Source organism: Toxorhynchites rutilus, chromosome 1, assembly GCF_029784135.1.
Source record: "Toxorhynchites rutilus septentrionalis strain SRP chromosome 1, ASM2978413v1, whole genome shotgun sequence".
NCBI classification, from domain to species: domain Eukaryota; kingdom Metazoa; phylum Arthropoda; class Insecta; order Diptera; family Culicidae; genus Toxorhynchites; species Toxorhynchites rutilus.
Genome location: NC_073744.1, coordinates 47,975,520 through 48,000,685, shown reverse-complemented (window position 1 = coordinate 48,000,685; position 25,166 = coordinate 47,975,520). Strand labels below are relative to the sequence as shown.

At 39.2% G+C, this 25,166-nt stretch overlaps 1 protein-coding gene and 1 pseudogene across 1 annotated transcript in view; both read right to left on the bottom strand.

Moving 5' to 3' along the window:
• Positions 1–25,166, bottom strand: part of LOC129762532 (neurotrimin) — a 946,497-nt gene that overhangs the window by 406,943 nt on the left and 514,388 nt on the right. The window lies entirely within an intron of this gene.
• Positions 21,514–21,642, bottom strand: LOC129763711 (U4 spliceosomal RNA; annotated as a pseudogene).

Genomic DNA, 25,166 nt, shown 5'->3' with positions numbered 1-25,166 from the left:
AAACGGTATGCGTAGAAGTTCAGTGAGCTGGCGACATGAAGGGACATGTAGTCTTGAATAACCGAGCCAAAGCGTTGCATTTGTACTCGCTTTTGTAGACCGTGTTAGCAAAACGCATTCCGGAGTGTAAAAATGCATGGGGTTATAAAAAGTGCTGCCGAGATCTGGAATGCCGATTTTCCCAACTTATTGGTTTCGTAATCTGTGTTGGGAAAACACATTCCGGTTTACAAAAACGCAAGCGAGTGCAAAAGTACTCGCAACTTGCATCTAATTTGCAATGCCAATTTCCCCTGGCTCCATGGTTTTAAAGTCTGTGCTAGGGGAACATTCCGATTTGCAAAAGCGCAAACGAGTACGAAGGTATCCGCTGCTTGTATCTATTTTGAAATGCCGATTTCTTTTGGCTCCATGGTTTTGAAGTCTGTGTTAGGGAATCATTCCTTTTTGCAGAAAATCAAACGAGTAAAAAAGTACCCGCTGCTTGTATCTATTTTGCAATTTACCCAGTCTCCATGTTCAAAACCATGTTAGGAAAACATCCATTCATTCCTGAGATGGTACCTCAATCGCTGTTCAATTATTACTGTGTGGATTTCCGAGCGGCGCTCACTTATATATCAATTGGTGATTTCAATAGCCTTTTTTGAAACCAATTTTAAGGCTATTGAAACAAGTTTTTGGATCAAAAAGTAACAAGTATATAACGCGTAGACATTTTGTCTTTCGAATGAAGTATTTATCATTCCATTTCGTTCTGTTGTTTAGGAGCTATTAACGTTCAAAATCTCGGTCTCCGGCGTAACGCTTTCGTTTTCGAAACTTGGTGACGCGAATTGTAACTGCAAATCAAACAGACTGCGTAGGGCGAATGTTTTAGTACAAAACGCAAAAAATGACAGCTGATGATGCGAAGCAACGCACAACGCGGCATTCTGTTATCACCTTTAGTGTTACTTTGTTCAAATGTTAGAAATTGCACAAGCGGAACAAACTGTACCAATCTGTACTTTTTGACGAAAATCTGTACTCTGTACCGTACAGAATCTGTACCAAAAATAACGAAAGAATCTGTACCCTTTCAGATAAATATGTACGTGTGGCAACACTAGTCTCAGAATTAAATTTAACCTTTTGATCGGCTGCTTTTGGTTTCTCCTACATCTTACCTATCGTTGTTACTCCGTTAGACAAACACTGAACCTCGATAAACGCTCTCAGAAGCCTTGCAAATTGTTCATTGTTTATGGATAAATAATACATCCTCACTAAACCATTGCTCGTTCATCCTGCGTTGGTTGTTGGGGCGCAAAGCATACAGACAGCTTCGCACTTGGCAGCCACGCTAGAAACATAAGAAAACATGTCTCTCTCGGGGATCGTGAAAATTGAATTAGATTGGAGTCTTCGCCGCCGGGCCCTCGACGGTAAAGCCTCTGTCAGCTTATTTACCCGAGCGAGTGCCAACAAAAGACGACATTTTAATCTCCAACCTTCAATCTATTGTTATTATCAATGTTGTCATTGTGAACTGTTACTCCTGACTGACTGGCTGAGGCTAAGTGCAAATCAGGACATCAGATGTGCCTCCGGGGGACGATGTCTCATTCGAAGCCTCGCCGCTGCTTTCGCTGGATCGCGCAAGAACGCTAAATCACTATCATAATATGCTAATGCTAATCTCACCAGAGGCGCCAGAGGCGAATAGTGTTGATATCGAACAAGTGTTCAAATCGCGGTGGTGTCATTGGGCCAAATCGTGAACAGTTTTCATGGTTGCAGATAGTGATCTTGAATTGGTACATCTGTAAACTTTCAGACAGTTGCCTGTGGCACTTCCAAATAATTCATGTTTTCTCACACATCAAACAGTATTCAGGATTCCCGCGCGAAATTTTGCATTGAATTATGTGCTTAAGTCGAATGTTATTACTTTACATTGTTTCATTCAATTGAAGCACAGTAACGACACGCTCAGTGACCGCTACAAGAGTTTTTTGACATCGGTTTGTTTATAAAGTGGTTTCATCGCTTTTCGTGCAGCGAATCAGAAGTTATTTAAGATGGAAGACGAGAAAAGAAAATTAATCTAACCACACTCACGTTGAAAATCCAACGAAGTCTGGAACAAAAACTATAAAACACTCAAATATCGCCAAAACTATCGTCTGCGAGTAGGAATTCATTCCTACAGAGCAAGCAGGACGTAGGAACAAAGTCTAGTGACTCGATTATGGATAAATTTGCTCGGAAATCCATGATTCGGCAATATATTTGCACCTATGGTGGAAAAACCAAGGTTTTCGTCACCAATAAGTTGAACCACGCATTCAGAACGTTTTCATATTCAATCGCTGTCTATGTAGTTCAGAATTTCGCCTGCGAATGACGGATCTCTACAGTAGCATGTCCGGGAAAGAACCAAAAAATTATTGAGAACCATAGCAGAGGGCTCAAAGCCCCTAAGGAGGATGGTTGTAAAAGCTGTTATACATGGTTACTATGCAAAGAAAGAAATGGTGAACCACTAATCACATCACTTACCACAGTGAATCCTGATTCTTCCTACCCAGTCCCACTAATAATGTTTCCTTCCAGCTGCGAGCTGCGAATATCATACTAACATTCCTTCCCTTCCTCTGGTGACTGTTAGGACATGACAGGCGTCGTTATTGACTGTTTAAAGCTCACCGAAACTTGCACAATGTGAATGATTTGCTACTCCCAATCGTTATTCACCTGTAAATGCAAATCGATTTTTCTTCATGAAAATCACATGTAATAAGGCATGCAAAATGTTCGATTTTGACGTAGGACTACGTCTTTTATTTCTATACTGGGGTGTAAATTCAAACTCTCGAAAACGAAAGCGTTACGCCGGAGAACGAGATTTTGAGCGTTAATAGCTCCTAAACAACTGAACGAAATAGTATGATAAACAATTCATTCGAAAGATAAAATGTCTACGCGTTGTATACTTGTTTAGATCCAAAAATTTGTTTCAATAGCCCTAAAATTACTTTCAAAACAGGCTAATGAAATCACACAAATCGGTATACAAGCGAGTGCCGCACGGAAATCCAATCAGTTATAATTGCGCAACGATTGAGGTACGATCGCTGGAATGGATGGATGTTTCCCTAACACAGACTTCAAAACAATGGAGCCAGGGACAATCGGCATTGCAAAATATATGTAAGCAGTGGGTACTTTTGCACTCGCTTGCGTATCTGGAAATTGGAATGTTTCCCAAACACAGACTTCGAAACCATGGAGCCTAGGGAAAATCAACATTGCAAAACAGATTCAAGCTGCAAGAAGCGACTACTATTGTACTCGGATTGACTATGGATTTGATATGGTACGATACGGTGTAGTGGATATGATCAAAGTGGATATTATATTACATATCGAAGAAATCACATTTATAAAAGCAGTGTTATAAAATTATTTTTTTACAAATGCTGCAATCGATCGTCGTTATTGGGAAGTCGGAATTGTTGGGAAGGGGGTCTTATTTCCGCTGTGTAATTCCGAGGAGGAAACCATTCCTTCTCAAGCGTTAATAATCCTGCTTCGGATCAACGATGATTCCAATTGTCTGGGCTTAGGGAGTGGATACATTTTGCGCAGGGTATTTCCGAGGAAGAATCGATTCCCCCTTTGAACGTTAATCATTCTTTTCCGGCTAAACTAAGTGGTATGATAATCCCTTTATTCGAAATATGAAACGTCTAAGATTTATATACTTGTTACTTGTTGATTGCTAAGTCAACGTTAGTCCTACGTCCACCTTGCGGTTATATCAAAAACATAACCTACTTCTAGTTTTTTATGTTTTTCACAGTTTTCTTCAAAGAGAAATTATGATCATGGTTTGTCCGGTTTTAGAAATAACTATTTTTGAATGAGGAAAAAAATTAGAATTTTCATGTAAATGTTGCATTTCCAATTGCTTGAGTTTACTGTCATCATATTGATCCATTCATAATTTAGACTTTCTTCAGAATATTGCCTTTTCTAGACCATTTTTACCCTTTGCGGTCGGATGTCTGCTCCCTGTCACCATAGCAAGTAATAATACTAATCTTATACTTTAGCCAACCATGTATGTATCAGTATACACATTTTCTAAATGAACTTCAAGGTCTAGTCAACCTGTTCATGAATTAATACGGAGCTTCTATAAATAACGGGTGTTAAATAAAACATAAACAGTTGGCGTGTTTGGTTTTGCTAATTTGAATTTAGTCAGAATTTAGTCAGAATCAGAAATTTAGTTGAATTTAGTCAGAATCAGAATTTAGCAAAGATGGCGTCGAAACAGCATGTGCTCCGCGAACGCATTGTACGGTTCTACGAAACGCATTTCCTGCAAGGAAAAAAGTTCACGGTGGCACATTTTATGGAAGAAAATGTACCTGTCAGTACGGTATATCATATCCTGGGTTCCCTGAACGTAGAGCGGAAGGTCGGAAGTGGTCGTCCGGTGACGATAATGACGAAGCAGAGGAAGACATCGTGAAAGCTGTGAAGCTGTTTGACAACAAGGACGCAACCAGCCTGCGTGACGCCGGTCGGATATATGGCTGCTCCCACGTATTGTTCCATCGGACCCTCAAGATGGAAGGAATCGTCTGCAGGAAGAAGACGAGGTCGCCGGAGTACACGGAGGAACAGATTGAGACGGTTAAATCACAGTGTCGGTGGATGACCAAAAAATACCGCGGGTCGTCTTCCGTTCTGGACGACGAAAGCTATTTTCCGCTGTCCAAAACGCATATTCCAGGAAATGATAATTACTACTCCAACGACAAGTCATTCACACCGCCTGAAGTGAAATACAAGTTCAAGCACAAGTTTGAAAAAAGGTTATGTTGTACATCGCCATTTCCGACCGAGGCATTTCAAAGCCTTGGTTTAAGCCGAGCGGTCTGACAATCAACCAACCAATCTATCGAGAAGAGTGCCTCGATAAAATCCTGCTGCCGTTTCTGAACGAGCATCACGCGAATGGGAAGTACGTCTTCTGGCTGGACAAGGCGTCTTCCCATTACGCCAAGAAGACGCTGGCGTATCTTGAGGAGAAAAAGATACCGTTCGTGCCGAAAGATCGTAACCCAACAAACTTGCACCAGTGCCGCCCAATAGAGGATTTCTTTGGCTCACTCAGTGCCCTAGTGTATAAAAACAATTGGAGGGCCAAGGACACGAAGCAACTGACTACATGAATCCGGAATTGTATCCGGAAAATGGACGTAAGTGCCGTACAACCTTCTTGTGAAAGCATCGCGACAAAGTTGCGTCGAACAGCAGACCACGGCCCTTACTCAAACATTCACTGACATTTTTTTGACAAACATTCACTGAAATCGATGAAAAAAAAAATATTTTTTTTATATTTGTTTGAAAAAATTCTCATTTTTTATTTAACACCCGTTAATAGATAACGATACAAAATAAACAAAAGATTAATAGAGAGGGAACATAAGGGAACAGTCACAATTCTGATTAGCTACGATACCCCGGACACAACACCTATAGTAAAAAGGGTGCAACGAGGCGGACGAGGTGGCTAACCAAATTTCATTACTAATTACAATAAGAATATGATAGGAGAGTGAAAGTTCGTACGGAAAATTGTGGAACAACGTAATTCACACGAAGAACAAAATTAAAAAATTTATATAAAATTATCACATTCAAACACATCGTTCAGTAAATATGTAGTTAATGTCGACAATGCGAGCTTTTGGGTTCGGACGGCGCGAATGAAAAGGAAACGTTTTTGATAACGATACTGGATACGCTTCAAAAATTCGTCGCCTTACACCTCTCTCAAATTCCTATCGTGTAAGTAGTTGAGGTTAGGTAAGTAATTACAATTCATTGGAATTTCATTACATATATCTTCTTACTTGTACTAATTTTCTATTTATCTCGTTTCAGCTTCTTCCAGGATTCACCAGCGGACCAAGACTTCGAACTTGGATGAAATTTCTAATTCTGGAATTTTTCTTCAACACGTGACAATTTTTCATTTCAGCTAAATTAAAACGATCTGCTTCGGTAATACGCCAATCATGAGAAGAAAAAAACGGAAGTGATTTAGGACGTTTGCTATGTGAAACTACTTTGACGTTATGACAATTGCCCTTCAGTAACGTCGGTGAGCAGGTTGGCCAGATATTTTATCCTGCGTTGACAGTTAAAGTACACAGAAAATAATTACCTAACATGTCATGTATCACTGTTCTTTCAAGGAAATTAATTCCCATCAGTACGACACCCATGTCAAAATTTAATACGACCGCAAAGGGTTTAAGTAGAACAGCACTCAACAGAGAAAAACTTTATTTCTGCTACGCACGAAGGACAACAAAAACAAACTGCAACGCGCCAAGTGGTTGCTATAGTAAGGGGCTGTCCACATACCACGTGGACAGAAAAAGCATGATTTTTCATGAGTTTAATTTTAAAATACTTGTGAGTATACAATATGTTTTTGTCATCATCAGCGGAGTTATAAAGGTTATCTGGTACAATATACAATCCGCATCTGACTATAAACTTCACAACTTCAAAGATTGATCTTGAGTTTACTAATTATGATTGCAAACGCCAATCGAATAAAAATAAATGAATTTAAAATCATCTTTAAATACAATTTTAGTACCCGTTTTTTTAAATATTTGCAAAAAATATGTTGATATCACATAAAATACAAATTGCATACAATTCATTTCGTTTTCACCGTGGAGTGACTTATTATAATATATTAAGTAACTTGGTATTCCCCAAATAATTTTTTTGTGCATAACCTTAACACCTGCTTCACCATAGCGTCAGTTCAATGCATTGATGCAACGTCAAGGGCACCAACAAAGCCTTTGTGATGACAGAAAACAAACAATGTTAACTGCTTGAAAAAGGCGGAATATTGGCCTCGGCAGAGATTCATTACTAACACCCTAGCCTAAATATTTCCCTCCCGCTATCTCCCCTCCTTGTTGTATTTATCATTACGGCTGCATAATTTGCAACACCAAACAATCGTCCATCATAGTTTAAAAAAAATTAGGCGATTAATGCATCGTTACAGGGTCAATGCACACGGGAGCAGATACAAATGGGGTTTCAGCGTAGCGATGATGCACTATTTTTACGTACGGGTTATGAAGCACGCACGTACGCACACAAATATCTGGATACCACCGATGGCTTGAAGCAACTAAATAAACACACACTTATCTCCGTTTTGCGCTCTTCTCAACAGAAGCTCTTTCTATTATTATTTCCGATCTCGATTAGCTTCGCTTTCATCCTAATGGAGATAGTTGGAGACAGTAGCTATCATGCGAAACCAAATGACACACAAAATTCCTGAACAGTTATTCTCTTGGTGAGCTGATGATAGCCTAGTTTGATGATTTCCCACACAATTGTGTAGTTCAGAACTTTAATGGAATGCTGTCAGTTTGATGTACCAATGGCAATGCCAGAGATATCAGCGAGTGAGTAATTTGGTCGCGTCCACATCTCAGTCCGATGTGATGACGCAAAACAAGGAAGATATTCATTGCTTTGAATACAGAACGAGCATGAAAGTTTGCCTTCTTTCCTTGCCTCTTGAATTAGAGAGACTTTAAACTTCTGCAGTTCATTCGTCTCTAACCTTCAAAAAGGCCCTTGGAAACTTTACTTTATCCATCATATTACTCATTCGCCTCCATTGCCTTGAGAAAGGCACTCGATCCTTCGCCGTCCAGCACGCCCAGCAACGATTTTGCCCAGTCGGTGTCCTCACGAAGAATGAAAGTTTTCCTCAGCGAGATCAACTGTTTATACTCTAGGTAAATATTCTCTTTCGTTCTTCTTTTTATTCTTTGTTCACGGAGACTTTACATCTTACGTTTTCCCCTTCGTTACTCGTTATTGACAGCTCTGTTCGGGAAAGCACACAAATGGACAAAACAAATGAATCAGAAAATGGGGATGCTTCAATTTTCATCAATTTAAACCATATACAGACTATGGGATTGTAATGAATAGCATATCAAACAAATCTTAGAGAATTTCCGATTCGTTTGGTGTGTTAATCGCCAAAATCCGTTCGCGGCAAAAATAGTTATTAACGTTAACTTTATTTCATAAAAACGTGACCTGTTTTCTGATTTGGCACCCTTAATGAAAGACGTAGTTCTACGCCAAAACAAAAAAAAAATAAATACGGGTCTAATGTTTTGCGATAAAGTACAAAATTACCACTTTTGACGAAAATCTGAGAACCACTATATCGGTTTGCCATGGAATGGCTGGATATACAAAAAACCCATTATGCCCGCAAACATAGTTTAACTCATAAAACCATTCAGACCAGTGAAAAAGCATGTGCCAATAAAATATCCACCGGGGTAGACACTGGAACAAACGAAATGATCTCAACTGCACTCTCCGCTTTCCGCTGGTGCAGTGGGATAAAATAATGTTCTAAATATGGAAATAAGTGAGCAAGGTGCACTAATTACAAGCATCCGATATTGCCCCCCGCCGCTGTTCCCATTATACATTCGTTCAGCTAAATGGCATGTTGTTGATAATTAAAATATACGACGAAGCTAATGGCACTCGAAGCGTGAGATTGCTTGTTGTGTCCGTGCCTTAGCTGTGAATAACAGTGCCTCACGTTGGCATGAAGGAAGCTGGAAGCATGTAATGCTGCATACCTAATTATCGACACATCTTCGTGGTTATATATTTTGTTTGCCGGTAGAAATGGAACCAACCATATTTTACGATCCCACAACATTTGAAAGTGAACGGTTTTTTTTTTTCTTTTTCTCCAACATTCAATACTGCCATTGCGCGCTTCGACCATCCAGAAAACCGCTACACTATGTTCCATCAATCCTAATTCTTGTTGAGGCACGAACTCATTTCCTGGGATGTACGTACTTCCTACCAACAGTTATTTCCCGCATCTCTCATATCCGTCGCAGCGGAAGCCATTAGGGAAGAGCTCGCGCTGATCAGCGCTGCAAAAACGACTCATAAAACGCTCGTTCGAACCCAATTATTGGAGTATACCTATTTTGCCCCTGCTGCTCCTGTTCGAGTGGAGACCACCATCACACCACCCTCACCCGGGGAGGTGAGTTGGTCGTAAAAAGGTTTCGCTCTGGTGCGCTATTGGTGAAACGAATGGCGCGTTCCCAGACCCAGTGTAGGCTCTTGCCAGAACTCTTTAGCGCTCTAGAGCCAACACCACCGTGTCTGCTGATGCTGCTGGATGCTGTAAACCGGGAAGGTTTTAATTGTTCATAAATTTTGGGCCTCGGGCTTTCACTCGCAGTTTCCATTTGCAACCTCGCGGCTTATCCATGGGTAGTGGCGAGACTCTCGTTCGGTTGTTCGTTGGAATGAGTTTCACCATCTTTTGCGGACCTAATCGGGATTGCATTGTGGCGAGGAATAACTGAATTTTCGCTGTATCGAAATATAATTTGAAAAACCAATCTGCAAGCTAATTTTGGAAATTGATTTTAGACTTTTTAAAGTGGAAAATTCAACGATTCACCTGCTGTAGCTGATGGCTTCCAATTTCTTCAAAGGCAATCCATTTTGGACCCACTTTAATTTTGGATTGAACTTCGACGAGCAAAAGAAAAACGATTAAACACATAACGAAAGTTATTTTGAATCGTACACAGAGGATAGAGAAGTGACATAAAGTACCCCTTAAAACTTGCAAAGTTTCTAGCTGTGGAATGCAGCTGAGCGAATTCAGCGTTTAATTTTACTTCCACCGAAGAACGACTCCAGAATTTATGCAAGTCAGCAATTTGTTCTCCCGCCGGTCCGGCCATACACATCCCATTCAGTGGCACACTGGGTGTGTAATGACTAAATTTACGGCCTCACCAAGATTACTAATCCGACACATCAGCATTACTGCTGCGCTATCCGGGCAAGTGGCTACCGCCCAGGAAGACACCGGGCGAGGGACCACTTTCCGATAGACCGTTCGTTCGGGATAGCGATGGCGGCAGCCGCCGTAACACTGTTTTATCACCTATCAATTATGCAGATATGTGAGATTTTGATTCGCATATTCATTACATGCCACTATGGCACCGGCTTGGTGCGCGTTCCGTTTGGATGGTGGGGACCGGAATTGTGCACGGTTCGTGTGAAAGTTTCGAGGATACGTCGCTCAGCACCCTGACCGGGCGCCCGGTGCAGTGACAGTGCGGCGGAAAGTTTCACACAGCAGGGGATTAGAATTAAATTTATGACTTACAACTAGCTGGATACTTTGGCAACTGGTAGTCGGGGCCGCGCGCAAGCATTGTTGTTGGAAGGTTCCACATGGAAGTTAGCAAGCAGTGGGATGATTAGTTCGGCGGGTCGTTTCGAAACACCACGAAGACTGAATTGTTTTGAAAGTCGTTCGTTAAAACACGCTGTACTGATTTGCGCTATCACGTTCCTACAAACAATGTTAAGGCCGAGATGAGATCTATATTTTTGAATACAAAGCTTTATTTACTAAGCCATTACTATTAATGCAGATCTAAGATCCCGCTATTCATCCTAATGGAGCAAAGCTGTTGATGTTCTGATTATCTTGGTGACTGCAATTAGTCGTTATTACCCTTTAGATTTTTTTGCAAGGAGGTGGAGATCTTCAATAGACACCCAGTCACCATTTTGACTGGAAAATGTGAGATATTTACTCACTATAACCACCTCTTTGTGATTCATGCCTGTCCTCCCCGGGACCACTAATAGTTGATACTTCGGGAGGCGGCTGTGCTCATGTACTCATGTCTCTGAATTTGCTCTGCTGGTTCTTTGCTCATCCCTCCATCTTCGTTGGAGCAACGTCAGTATTTTCGTGATAGCAGTTTTCACCGCATTCCATGTGCTCTCTTCTTCGCACATTCTTTTACATTTACAACATAGTAATGTAGTGCATCGAAATCCGGACGCTTGAGCGCTTACGAATATAACTTCAACCACTAAAAAATATTGACATATCATAGCGTGAAAAATTAGCGTTCCTCTAGAATTAAAAGGCCTTCATCTAAGTTATAAATCACAAACTCATGTGTCCTTCATCGTCAATGTCCTCCATCGTGTAGTGATTTTAAATCCGGACACTTTTTTAATCATGATTTGAAATCCGGACACTTTTAGTTTTAAATCCGGACACGTGTTTTCTTTGCAAATCATTGAGAGAAATTATTAATAAATTATTGGCGAATTTCATGCCAACTCGACTGGCCGTTGGCAGCACCATCTTAGTTGGCAGTGAAACGTTGTGGGTGTAAAGACTTGGGTAATTTAAGCAACTTTGCGTACTAGAATATTCGAAAAATAATTAGACTACTTTTTGGAACAAGCCAAACTTTTCTTCTTAACACTAAACCTACCGATGTTCATGTATACCTACTCCTACCATAGCGGGTCAAATGACCCTTCTTTGAAATATTACTATGTGAAGCTCAAAATATATTATTTCGCACAATTTGATAAGGAGTAAATATTGAAGAACACACTGATGATTTTTTTTAAGAAAAGCAGTAAAGACAAATGACGATGAGGTAATGTTACTTGTATAGTAATTTTGGAAAAAAATAAAAGGGGTCATTTGACCCCGCCGTGGTAGGTTTAGTGTTAATTTCTTACAAAAAAATATAACTTAAAAACTATGATACCTACAAAATTTATGTCAAAGGATTAAATGTAGGGAATTGTTTGAATTTTCACGAAAAAATACCAAAATTTTTTGGAAAAAAATTTTGCTGACTAAAAAATTATTAAAAAAATTAAAATTCATTTTTCTCAAAAAAGTATTTTTCAAAAATTCCCAAATGTACATATATGAATAGCCCTTAAAATTTCCAACTAGTCGTCCATACATCGGAAGATGGGCACATTTGCATGGAAAAAGTTTTTCTAACAACTTTTTTTTTTCTTTGAGAAAAATTCAACTTATCCTAATTTTCAAGAAAGCGATATAAAGTATTTGACAAAGTTTTAGATCATGTTAAAATGTGAACTTTTTTCAAAGACATTAACTTTCTATCTTTTATAGTTTTAGGAATATAAGTCATTTTTGTATGAAGACTCCTGAAAAAAAAAATGTTTTGCTCGTATCTTTTTTATGTGTAAATTCTCACGTTTGACATGTTCTTGACATGTTTTTAAATAGAGAAAAGTTAGCAGAGCATGTGCGATAATTTGTACATAAAAATGTTTCGAATTAAACATTAATAATATTTTTTCAAAGAAAAAAACGAAAAAGTTGTTGTTCGAAAAACTATTTCTAGTAAATGTGCCCATCTTCCGATGTATGGGTGACTTGTTGTAAATTTAAACGGCTAATTATAGCTACTTTTTTCAGATTTTTGAAAACACGTGTTTTCGAGAAAAATTAATTTTAATTTTCAAAATACTTTATTTTCAATGAATTTTTTTTCCAAAAATTTGTTTGAAATTTTTTAATGAAAACCTAAGTAATTTACTACATTTCATTCTATCACCAACATTTTGTAGGTCTTATATTTTTCAAATTAAGATTTTTCGAAACAAAAGTTGAAAAAACTCAAATTAAAAAATAAATCTATCAGACCTACAAAATTTTAGTCGAAGAATGGAATGTAGGAAATTATTTTGGTTTTCATTAAAAATTATCAATGAATTTTTGGGAAAATTTCATTGAAAAAAAAACAAATTTGAAAATTAAAATTAATTTTTCTCGAAAACATATGCTTTTAAATTTCTGAACAATACAACTTCTATGTAAGCGACATCGACAATTGCCTTACACAAAATTGCAGTTTAAGACAACTTGCAGATGATGGAGTAGTGTCTGTCGTAGGATCAAAAGAATCCGACCTGCAAGAACCCTTACAAGATACTTTGAACAATTTTTCAACCTGGGCCATTGGGCTAGGGATCGAATTCTCCACGGAGAAAACAGAGATGGTGGTTTTTTCTAGGAAGCATAGACCAGCAAAACCAAAGCTTCAACTTTTGGGTAAACCGATCACTCATGCTATGTCATTCAAGTATCTTAGGGTATGGTTCGACTCCAAATGTACTTGGGGGGCCCATATTAGGTATCTGAGTAAAAAATGCCAACAAAGAATAAACTTTCTCCGTACAATTACCGGCACCTGGTGGGGAGCCCATCCCGAAGATCTTATAATGTTGTATCGAACAACTATTCTCTCAGTGATGGAGTATGGCAGTTTCTGTTTCCAATCAGCTGCCAAAACACACCTCATTAAACTCGAGCGAATTCAGTATCTTTGTCTCCGTATTGCGTTGGGATGTATGCCCTCAACGCATACCATGAGTCTCGAGGTTTTGGCAGGCGTACTCCCACTAAAAGATCGCTTCAATTTATTATCTCTTCGGTTCCTCATCCGGTGTAAGGTTATGAACCCATTGGTGATCGGAAATTTTGAGCAGCTGATCGGGCTAAATTTTCATTCTGGATTCATGACTTCATATCATGAATTCATCTCCATGCAGGTTGATCCTTCTTCGTATATTCCCAACCGTGTTTGTTTTCCTGACTACATCAATTCCTCTGTACATTTTGATCTGTTCATGAAGGAGAAAATCCATGGAATTCCAGATTATCATCGATCGGGGATCGTTCCTACGATCTTCAATGCAAAGTATAAGATAATCAATTGTGATAATATGTACTTTACTGATGGGTCCTCTATGAATGAGTCCACAGGATTTGGAGTGTTCAACGAATGTTTTAGCACCTCCCACAGTCTTCAGAATCCTTGCTCAGTGTATATTGCTGAATTGGCAGCAATACACTGGGCGCTGGACAGCGTCGCCTCACGACCTGTTGAACACTATTACATTGTAACGGATAGTCTTAGCTCTGTCGAAGCTATCCGTTCAGTGAGGCCGGAAAAGCACTCGCCGTACTTCCTTGAGAGAATACGAGAAATTTTGAGTGCTTTATCCAGACGCTGTTATGTCATTACCTTTGTCTGGGTCCCCTCACATTGCTCAATTCCGGGTAATGAGAAGGCTGACTCATTGGCAAAGGTAGGTGCAATTGAAGGCGATATTTATCAGCGTCAAATCGCCTTCAATGAATTTTATTCTTTAGTCCGTAAAAATACCATCGTTAACTGTGTATAAATAATCGCATTTTGAATGCTCTGCTAACTTTTCTCTATTTAGAAACATGTCAAGAATATTTCAAACGTGAGAATTTACACACTAGAATGTTACGAGCAAAACATAATTTTTTCAGGAGCCTTCATACAAAAATGACTTATATTCCAAAAACTATAAAAGATAGAAAGTTGATATCTTGAACAAAGGTTCATATTTTAACAAGACCTAAAACTTTGTCGAATATACTATATCGCTTTATCGACTTTAAACAAAATTATGATAAGTTGTATTTTTTCAAAGAAAACATGCAAAAGTGCCCAACTACCGATGTATGGACGACTTGCTGGATATTTTAAGGGCTCTTCATGTATATATATATATATATATATATATATATATATATATATATATATATATATATATATATATATATATATATATATATATATATATATATATATATATATATATATATATATCTTTGGGAATTTAAAAAAAATCGTTTCTGAAAAAAAATTATTTTTATTTTTAAAACAAATTTTTTGGCAGCGAAATTTTTTTTCAAAAATTTTAGGATATTTTTTGTGAAAATTTAAACAATTTCCTACATTTCATCGTTTGACAAGAATTTTGTAGGTATCACAGTTTTTAAGTTATAATTTTTTGTAAAAAAATAAGAAAAAAAATTTAGCATTTTCCAAAAAGTAGTCCAATTCTTTTTCGAATATTTCAAGTATGCAAAGTTGCTTAAATGATCCATGTCTTTATACCCACAACGTTTCACTACTATCCGAGATGGTGCTGACGAGTTGGCATGAAATTCGTCAATTGTAGAATTTATCAACGGGTGCGTCATAAGTAGCGGGACTAAATGGAAACACGTCTGTGACAAATGTTTTTGACGTAGGATTACGTCTTTCGGGAACATATTGGGGTACAAATTGATAATCGAAAATCGAGTACATCGTGAAAATTATCCAATTTCAAACGCTCATTACTCGGTCATTTGATGATTAATTAATGTAATTTTTGCGTCAGTTGATTTCGGCACTCCATAACAATTTTTCATATTGAAGAAAATAATATATATCATGAAACTAACTATCGAACAATTGAAAAATCTCAACCCCTATCCTAACGGAAATACCCACTTCTGATTGGTCGAAATTGACGACACATGCGGCGGGTCCCTTACAGAGACATCAAAACCAAGCTGTCTGGGGGAAATCGGCATTGCAAATACATAAAAGTAGGGGGAACTTTTGTACAGAATTGAACATTTTGAACCTTTTGAACAGAGACATGAAAACCAAGCTGCCTGGGGGAAATCGACATTGCAAATACATGAAAGTAGGGGGAACGTTTGTTCTTACCGAAATGTGTTCCCTAATAGAAACATTAAAACCAATTCATTATCAAAGAGTTTAACGATGTAATTCTTCAAACATATCCTAAATCAACAGATAGCTTAACGGGATTTTACGTCAACTCAACTATGCGATCGTGTCTCGGACACAACCCTCCTGTGACTTTTTATTAATACAATTATTTATTGTATTTTTACAAGATGACCACCACAAGACGGCGCCATATATATAATTATATATTTTCAAAATCCTATCACTATGAGTATCATGAGATTACAGTTATCGATAAAAAATGTAAATCCAAGATGGCGGCCACTACAGAATGGCGGATTACATATTTTCTCTATACCCCATCAATATGGGTATCAAATGAAAGGGATTGACTGGTAGACAGTTATTCATGAAAAACATAAATCCAAAATGGCCGCCACTACAATATGGCGCCATATTTTTTTTCAAAACCCCATCAATATAGGTATCAAACGAAAGAGAATGACTAGTAGAACACGGTTATTAATGTAAATTGCAAATCTAAAATTTTAAAGAAATTGTTGAATGGTTTTATTGTAGGGAATTATACTATTTATACAGATAATGTACTAAAAACTAAAGAATGAAATAAGTAAAAAAAAACACTTTTTAAATTTATTTATTTATTTATTGTGGTCAATCAAAATTGTAGACCGATACATTCTTAATACTACTTAAAACTACTTACTTAAAACTAAAAAAAACCAAAGAGAGCTGGCTGGATAATTTATCCGTTTAATTTAGAAGAGGATTTTAACAGGTTACATAATCATAATTTTTTTTTATTTGTTTATTTATTTCGTCAAACCAGCGTAGACTTAATATGCTGCCCGAATATTACAGTGAAATTTAACTATATCTTATTCCATTCAGATAGTTTTTAAGCATTGACCTTGACATGGTTACATCAATTATTTCACTGTGTTCGTTACAGAGGCTCATCATACGATTAATAGGACTATATTTGGCATAATTCGTTCTTCGGTAATCTATGTAGAAAATGTTAGGGTTACTCAGGTGTCTAATCGGTGCGTGAAAATTTAGGTTCCCTAATATTTCTTCTGAGTCCACTCGTTGTGATATGATATCGATAATAAATAGAATCATGGCAGAGTTCTGACGTTCTTTTAGGCTTTTGATATTGATTAGCATACAGCGTGCTTCATATGAAGGGAGATGATATGAAGACCAGCCTAGTTTACGAAGTGCTTAATAATAAAAATTGTTTTTGTACAGATTCAATTCTGTCTTCGTGTTAAGTTATATAGGGGGACCATACAATACTACAATATTCGAGAATTGATTTGACATATGTAATATACAATGTCTTTTTTGAGTAAGGATCGTGGAAATGGTAACTAAAGCGTTTGATGAAGCTCAACATATTTGATATATGGATGATTGTATTATAATGATCAACGAAGGTTAGTTTCGAATCTAAGACCACGCCCAAGTCTCGTTGACATCTATGAATGGGTTGATTTCCCAGCTTAATTCAACGGTTTCATTATGATTAAACATAATAATAATACAGATGATGTACTAAAAACTAGAAAATAACTAGGCAAGTAGCAGTTGGTAGTTATCAGACCCCTTTCTTAATTAATCTAGGGCAATGATGAGACTAAAATAAAATCGTGGGACACGTTGGATTTCCGTTATCCATAGTTAATAGTTTCATCATATGCCCCACGATTTTCTTTTAGAAGTCCTCCACGGGATGTGGCCCTGACGGTATTTCATCACTTGTGCTCAAACGTTGCATGCATTCGCTAGCCTAACCACTCGCAACAGTGTTTAATCTTTCACTGGCGTATTTCTGAACTGTTGGAAACAGTCGTATGTTTTCCCTGTGTTCAAGAAAGGGTGCAAAAGGGTCGTTTCGAATTACCGCGGTATAGCTGCGTTAAGTGCTACGTCCAAGCTATTTGAATTGATCATTCTCAACGAGTTAGTGCACAGATACGCGCTTTATATATCGGAGGACCAGCACGGATTCATGCCAAAACGTTCAACGACGACTAACCTAACTTGCTTCACTTCCTATGTAGTTCGTCAAATAGAAAATCGTCAGCAAGTGGATGCTATATACACGGATTTATCTGCAGCATTCGATAAAATGAACCATCAAATCGCAATAGCTAAACTTGACAAACTAGGCATGGATGGCGATCTGTTACTCTGGCTGGAATCTTACCTATGCGGTCGCAGCATGGCTGTCAAGATTGGAGTCCATGTTTCGAAACCCTTTCCAGCTTGGTCCGGTGTTCCCCAAGGAAGTCACCTCGGACCGTTTCTATTTCTACTATACATGAGTGATGTCAACTTCGTATAAACTGCCTCAAACTCTCGTATGCTGATGACCTGAAGCTGTTCTATAAGATTGGGCAGCCACAAGATGCGGCTTTTCTACAACAACAGCTAGAAACTTTCGCTAAATGGTGTCATAGTAATAGAATGTAACTAAACGTGTCCAAATGCGCGGTAATTTCGTTTGGACGTAAACGCTCTCTTTTTCACTTCGGTTACAGTCTGGAAGGTGTACAATTACAGCGAGAATCGACTATCAAGGACTTGGGCATCCTGATTGATACGAAAGTTACCTTCAAGGATCACATTACACTCGTCGTATCTAAAGCCTCTTCGCAGCTGGGTTTTCTCTTTCGTTTTGCCAAAAAGTTTAGGGATATCTACTGCCTGAAAGCTCTGTACTGTTCAATTGTGCGCCCCATCCTGGAATATTCATCGGTCATCTGGTCTCCTTACTACCAAAATGAAAACCAACGGATTGAGGCAGTACAGCGAAAATTCATCCGCTTTGCTCTACGTCATCTTAGGTGGACGGATCCATTTAACCTGCCTAGTTACAAGAGCCGTTGTTTACTTATTAAACTGGAGTTGTTGGATGAGAGACGCAACGTAGCTTGCTTCATTGCAGACCTGCTGCAGGGCAACACTGATTGTTCTACTTTGCTCGGCACTTTAGACATTAATATACGTCGTCGCAGCCTTCGTACATACTTGTTCCTTAGTACCCCTTCTGCTAGAACGAATTACGGTTTGCATGAACCAATGCGGAGTGTGTCTCGTCTCTTCAATAGGTGTTACTACGTTTTTAATTTTAATATGACGCGTGAAACAAATAAGTGTAACTTTAGAAGTGTTTTGTGTTAATTTATATTATTTTACTTGTCATTGGGGTACAATGCTACCTGTTGACCAAATAAACAAATAAACTTAATCACTTCATCATCGGTCTTGAATTTCTTGCCAGCGAGCATTCTGTTCAAGTCTGCGAACAGAAAATAGTCGCTGAGGGCCAGATCTGGAGAATACGGTGGATGCGGAAGCAATTCGAAGCCCAATTCATGCAATCTTGGCATCATTTATTTGTGATACTTCAAGGAGTTTCACAGTAACAAAAGTTACTTCACTCTCAATGCTGTAACTCACGAACCAATCGACCGATTGCTGTCAAATATTGACACGTATCCATTGAAAAATGGTGCTTTGTGATAGTCAAGTAGAAATTTGCAAGAGGCGCCATCTAGACGTCCATCTTATAAACTTTCCAGCCGATCAGTTAGATTTCGTATCTTTTTCACAAAGTTACAGCATTTCAATAATCACCTAAAAATTTGGACTTCGCAATCTGCCCCTCTAATTTTTTTGTCGAGTGTTGTTCTCCCGTCCACCACATTACACTTGGGAGCGATTATGGTGAAAAATTAAGGGGAATAAATCTGAAAAAAAGACGGGTGGGTAATGTCGGGGACATAACCGGAATGACGTAGGACTATACAAAGGGGACAGCTTTTGTTGAATATATATTTTAAATATATTGTTTTATTTTCTTCTCCTACGTGAATACCTACCTATCTACCTGAAAAATGGATTAGTTTACTGTTTACTATTTATGAATATGTTGATGGTTCTGAAAAGAACCTTTGGTGTTTTGTTTTTGTTATCACTCGATATTCCCATCTTGTTCGGTTAAACCTTCCTGTTTAGCTATTGCGTTTGCCACTCGCCACAGCTTTCACAGTTGGAAAATTTCTTCCCATCCGACTTGTGCATATTGTTCAGTAAATTACATTTAATGCGACGTGCCGGAGAAACACTTTGCCACTCACTGAAACTAATTGTTGCCTTGATGTGCGCCGAACCGAAGCTGCTCTGTTCTTGATGCGAGTTTTCTGATTGTCGTGAGCAGCTTTGCAAGCCAACTCGAGCACTCCGACGGCCGAAACTCTATAATTGCTGTTAGGTATACTGGTGCTTCGGCACCAATCCGTTCGGCCTAGTTACCCTTGCGGAGCAATCAGTGAATGCGACCAACAGGGAACTGGAGACCTGCACGGTTCGAGTGAGACTTTGCCTTTTCCTTAACTTGTCCTCCTTTGTTACGTCCACGATTCCGATGCCGTACAACCACACGGGTTTACGGTTTGAAAGAAAATAAGATATTTTTTTGGGGTCCGAGTATTTTATACTCTAGCGGTACACACTCACAGGATAGAGACAAATCGGCGGACTCAGCCAGAGGGGCGAGTCCAACGAGACGAACGAATGAGCGTTAAAAGGGAGCGATGGCAAAAAAATACATTCATTACGATTTGTTCGCTTCGTGAATCCAAACATGCGGGCTAAAAAGGGTCCTTTTCAGGATCACTAAATTACCTTCAATCTAAAGAGTTTATTGTTTTGTTATCACTCGATATCCCCATCTTGTTCGGCTAAACCTTTCTGTTTAGCGATTGCATTTGCCACTCGCCACAGCTTTCACAGTTGGGAAATTTCTTCCCATCCAGCTTGTGACATATTTTACAGTAAATTACATTCAATGGCACGTCGCATTACCACCACTCAGTATCGGATTGGAGGTAATTTTAACCTGTAATTGAACATTTGAGATGACAGTGGTACAGTGTCGACTTTCAATGTGGGGTCATAATTTGGATCTCTATGTTTACAAAAATGTCCAAATAAACAAATCGCATTACATGTCCGTCCAATTAGCTACTAATTGTCGAACTAATTGTATATTACTGTACTTTCAATCTGGAAACAATTTAAGAATTGGTGAAAATTGAATAATCAGGAAAGTCCCCAACTATCAATGTGGCTGCAGGGTATCGTGCTGATTACGCTGGAGGAAAGATCCTCTCTGGAGCCACCAAATGTGGCTGCAGGGTATCGTGCTGATTACGCTGGAGGAAAGATCCTCTCTGGAGCCACCAAATGTGGCTGCAGTTCGAGATCGTGCTGATGACACGAAGGGAAAGCCCTTTACTGGACGCTATGTGGTAGGCCAGATCACGTAGAGCGCATAACGAGTATGCGCCTACTGGTGCGATCCGGTAGTACCGCGTCACTTGGGAGTTTGGCCGGGCGGAGCCAAGGGAAGGAAAAGGGAGAGGAAGGGTGGTTGGAATTTCGGATCTTTGGAGGAGGGGTGTTCAATACTTACCAGCGCTTGTTGCGCTGGGATCTGCCGGCGATGATGTCCAGGGTGCTCCCGATGGTGTCCAGGATGCTCGGGCGATGTCCAGGGTTGTGATACGTTTATGACAAAAAGAGGGGTTCGGTACTTCGCCACGACGCTCCTACGTCCGTGGTATGGTTGAGAGTGTCCAGTTGAGAGTGCGTTTATTCTGTTCAAGTTTTCTCTTATATACAGACATTGCCTTCTTATCTACCCCAGAAGGGCGTAGCATAAGAGAGAGAAAATTATAATTATTTATTCTAAGCCAGACGGGCGAACGAGGGATGATTATTAACACGCTCGCAGGCGTGTTATCTTTTCCTCTCCGTTTTATTACTTATTGTCCTAGCTCGGAGATAGGCTCCGTTTATAGCACCCATAGTGCTCTCTTTTTGGGATTTCTCCCGTCCTTCGGTATTTACGATCGGAGATAGGCTCTGATCGTAAACACATTACGTCGTTTTGCTTATTTTTGTTTTGTTCTCCTTCCCGGCGGGTTATCGCTGGCCGGAGGAGTTTTATGATATTTAGGTTTTCAGCTAGCAATAATCGCACTTCGGAAAAACCTCATTAGTTACGATAAAGCCACTGCGCAAGCTATTCTGTGTATTTAGGATAGAGCGCGATCTAAGCATCCGCTCTATCGTTCTCGCCATGAATCACGCTCTAAAGGCATGATCCGTGCGGCGACATACCGGCCCTCGTAAATCGCGTAAGGCAGATTTACCAATTGAGCTACGCCGCATCTGTTTCTAATAATTTTTTCTTCTATGCTTCTGATGCTGTATCTTTTATTACTGTATAATTCGCAATTGTTTCATCTTATATTCTCTTTTCAATATTATGTTTTTCTTACATTCAATTTCCTAACCTGAAGTTATACAATGCAATTCGTTTGCTATGAGCGGATGACTTCCGTTTATTCTTCATACATGGTGTGTTATAAATTCATTCTTTGCTTCGTTACAATTTATTAGCCACTTTGCCTTCAGATTCATTTACAATGCAAATCCTATTCATTTTAGCTTTGTGTTACACTTCATTTTACTCTCGCAGGAGTATTCAATTTTCAAATTCAATACTTCTTCTATCCATAGAAGAGTCTTCAACTTTATGTACTTTAATAGCCATACAACGGCGCCTAATTGCTTCTTTCACTGAACAAATTATATTTTTTTACTATTACATTAGACGACATATCTTCTCGTCAGTTTATGCAACCCTTTGTTGCTTATATTTCTTATTCATTGTCAGATTCCTCATTTTGACTACAATTATTTCATATTCAATTATTTTCTTCTATTTTACATTTTGTGTACTTATGGTCTAACAGAGTTTTAAATCACTTTTTCTCTTCAATTCTTCGGCATGCCGCCTTGCTTCATTGAACGTCCCTCCAATGCTTGGTTTTAAAGCGCTGTGTCTTCTAATTGTTGCCGGTTCAATAGGTTGTCCATTCGGATATGGACATCGGGTCCTGCTGTGGCTCTGGATCTGGTGCAGCATCTTCGTCTGCAGCAACGTAGATAAATGATCCCGATTATAATCATTAGTATGCTTACGAAAAGGGCGGCGTTCCTCCAAAGATACTTCGATTTCGGATGGAAGGGATCCAAACTGTTGTACACGGTTATCATAGCGTTGTTATCGTAGGGATTATCGGGCTTCGGCTCCACCACATCTTTTACGGTGTCATTGAATTCGTCCAATAGGTGATCGGCCACCTGGTATTTAGATTTGAAGTATGTTGCAATCTTCTTGTTCATGCCATTTAAACTTGCATGTATCGTTTTGTTGTTGGATTGTATACGGCAATCTGGCTGGAGAGTTACTACTGCTGCCTCATAAGGTGGTGACATTACCACGTTGTCGCAATGTATAACTATTGCCTTTGTATCGGATGCATAGTATAAAACGGTATTAGGAGTGGACAGTGTCTCCATCATAGCGTAAGGCGTGGTTAACAGTTTTGTTGCACATTTGCGGGTACTTGCGATATGCAGTATGACAGCCGCTACGCAATCCACTTCCTTACTCAGTTCTGGTTGAACCGTAATTAAATGCGTATCATTCAGTTTTGTTAGTTCGATCGATGGGTAGAAGAAGTCTTGGTTGTGGCCTACCGCGATGCGATCATGTTCTGTTACAATAATTGAGCCATTCTCAGCCCGTGGGATCGGTATTATCTTAAATACCTCGAACTCAACTTTGTTGATGACAACACTCGTCATGGTAATTATGAGGGAGCCGTTGACTACACGCGTGTTGTATTTTACGGCTGATGGGTGATCCAGGACAATGTAACCAGTTGGCAACGCTTGTGAAATGTTTTTTCTGGTTTGGGCTAGTTCGTCGACGGACAAAGGAAACGTTCGAACTTTCCTATATCTATTCAATGTTCCATCGATAACTTCTCGTGCCAATATCGTGGTTTCTAACATCGTTGTTCGTAACCTTTGAACCTTATCCGCAGAATATAATTGTTTTAATTGAGTCATGTCTTTGTACAATTTATAGTATCTCTCGTTAAGCTGTTCTCCCATTTTGGACGCCTTGGTATTCATTTTTACCATTGACTCCGATATTTGGTGAATTTTTTCGTCTTCATGAACCCTCATTGCCTGTAGCTCGTTTCCCATATTGTCGCTACCAAATATTAAGTCCGCCAAAAAACCGAAGAACCCTCTGCTTCGTTTAGTTCTCGTTGTCTGCTTGATTTCATCAATCGCATCATCGCATAAACGTTCAACAGATGTTGCAATTTGCTCTAGGAGAGAGTCTTCGATGACAAACTCCATGTCTTTCATCGCTACTGTCACATTATTCCGTATCGAGTTAATTACTTCAATGTCTTCATCGGGCACTACGTTGGTTTGTATATTCGTTTGCCATATGCCTCTATGTAATAAGCACGTTCCTTCGTGGTCGAACATTAGACCGTCTTTGTCAACGGGTTTTATGGATATAGCGTTGATCAACGTGAACGACATTACGAACAACATCATTATTTTCAATATACGTGAGATGTTGAACCAAGATTTAGAAATGCCTTTTGTTGTAGTCTTATTTCTACGTCTTTTTTTTCGCGTTGATTTTTTTGATTTATCTTCGGTCGAGGTTATCAGCATTACGTTGTTAGAACTCGCGGTGGTATACTTGTTGACCGGTTCTAAGGGCAAGGGGTTGTCGTTGACTCTTATTGGTTGTCTGATGCTAAATTCATCGATTGAGAAGTGCGCAGCCATCATATCTCGTAGTTCTTTATCGTGTTGCAATAGTTCATGATCGTTTTGATAAATTGATCTGACATTACCGAAAATAAACCATCCAAGCTTACTTCGGACTGCTATTGGGTCATTGTCACTTCCCCTTCTTGTTTCCATGGCGGTAAGCAAATGGCTTTGATTCAGCCCTATGAGAATTGTTGGCCTTGCAAGCTCGTAGCTTTCGATCGGAAGGTTTTCCAAATGCGGATATTTTGTAGCCATTGCTTTGTAGTTCATTGTCTGAGTCGGAAGTTGTAAGTTTTTAATGGTTCTTACACCGTCAAGTCGGTACGACCTTCTGGACGACCCCTGAATGCGAACTTGTACTTTTCTACTGTTCAGCTCGTTTCGAGACACGTCCTGTGTCCATTTTAATTGTAGTGGTTCTTCTCTGCCGTATAGGTCCAAGGAGTTTGCCATTTCCTCATCTAGCAATGTCAGGGAAGACCCTGTGTCTAGGAAGGCATATGTATCGACTGAATGCCTTCCGTGTTGAAGTGTTACTGGAATCACCTGGTAGTATATCTCGTTTGCTGAGGACTTGTGAATATTGCAGTTGGCTTCAAGCGGAACTGTAGCGGACGTATTACGAGGTGTTGGTTCCATGTCTGGATTCGAGTGTAACATTCTGTGGTGGTGCTTGTTACATCCACTCAAGCCGCACCTCCTAGATCGTCTGCAATCTTTAACCATATGTCCGGTGCCTAGACATCCGAAACATATTTTACATTGTACTGCCAATCGACATCTTTTTTGGATGTTGGAGTTCTTAAATTCCGTGCAATCGAAGATTTTATGGTTATTCGAGCAAACCGGACATTTCATGCGTGGCATCTCTTGATGGACATGTATCTGGCT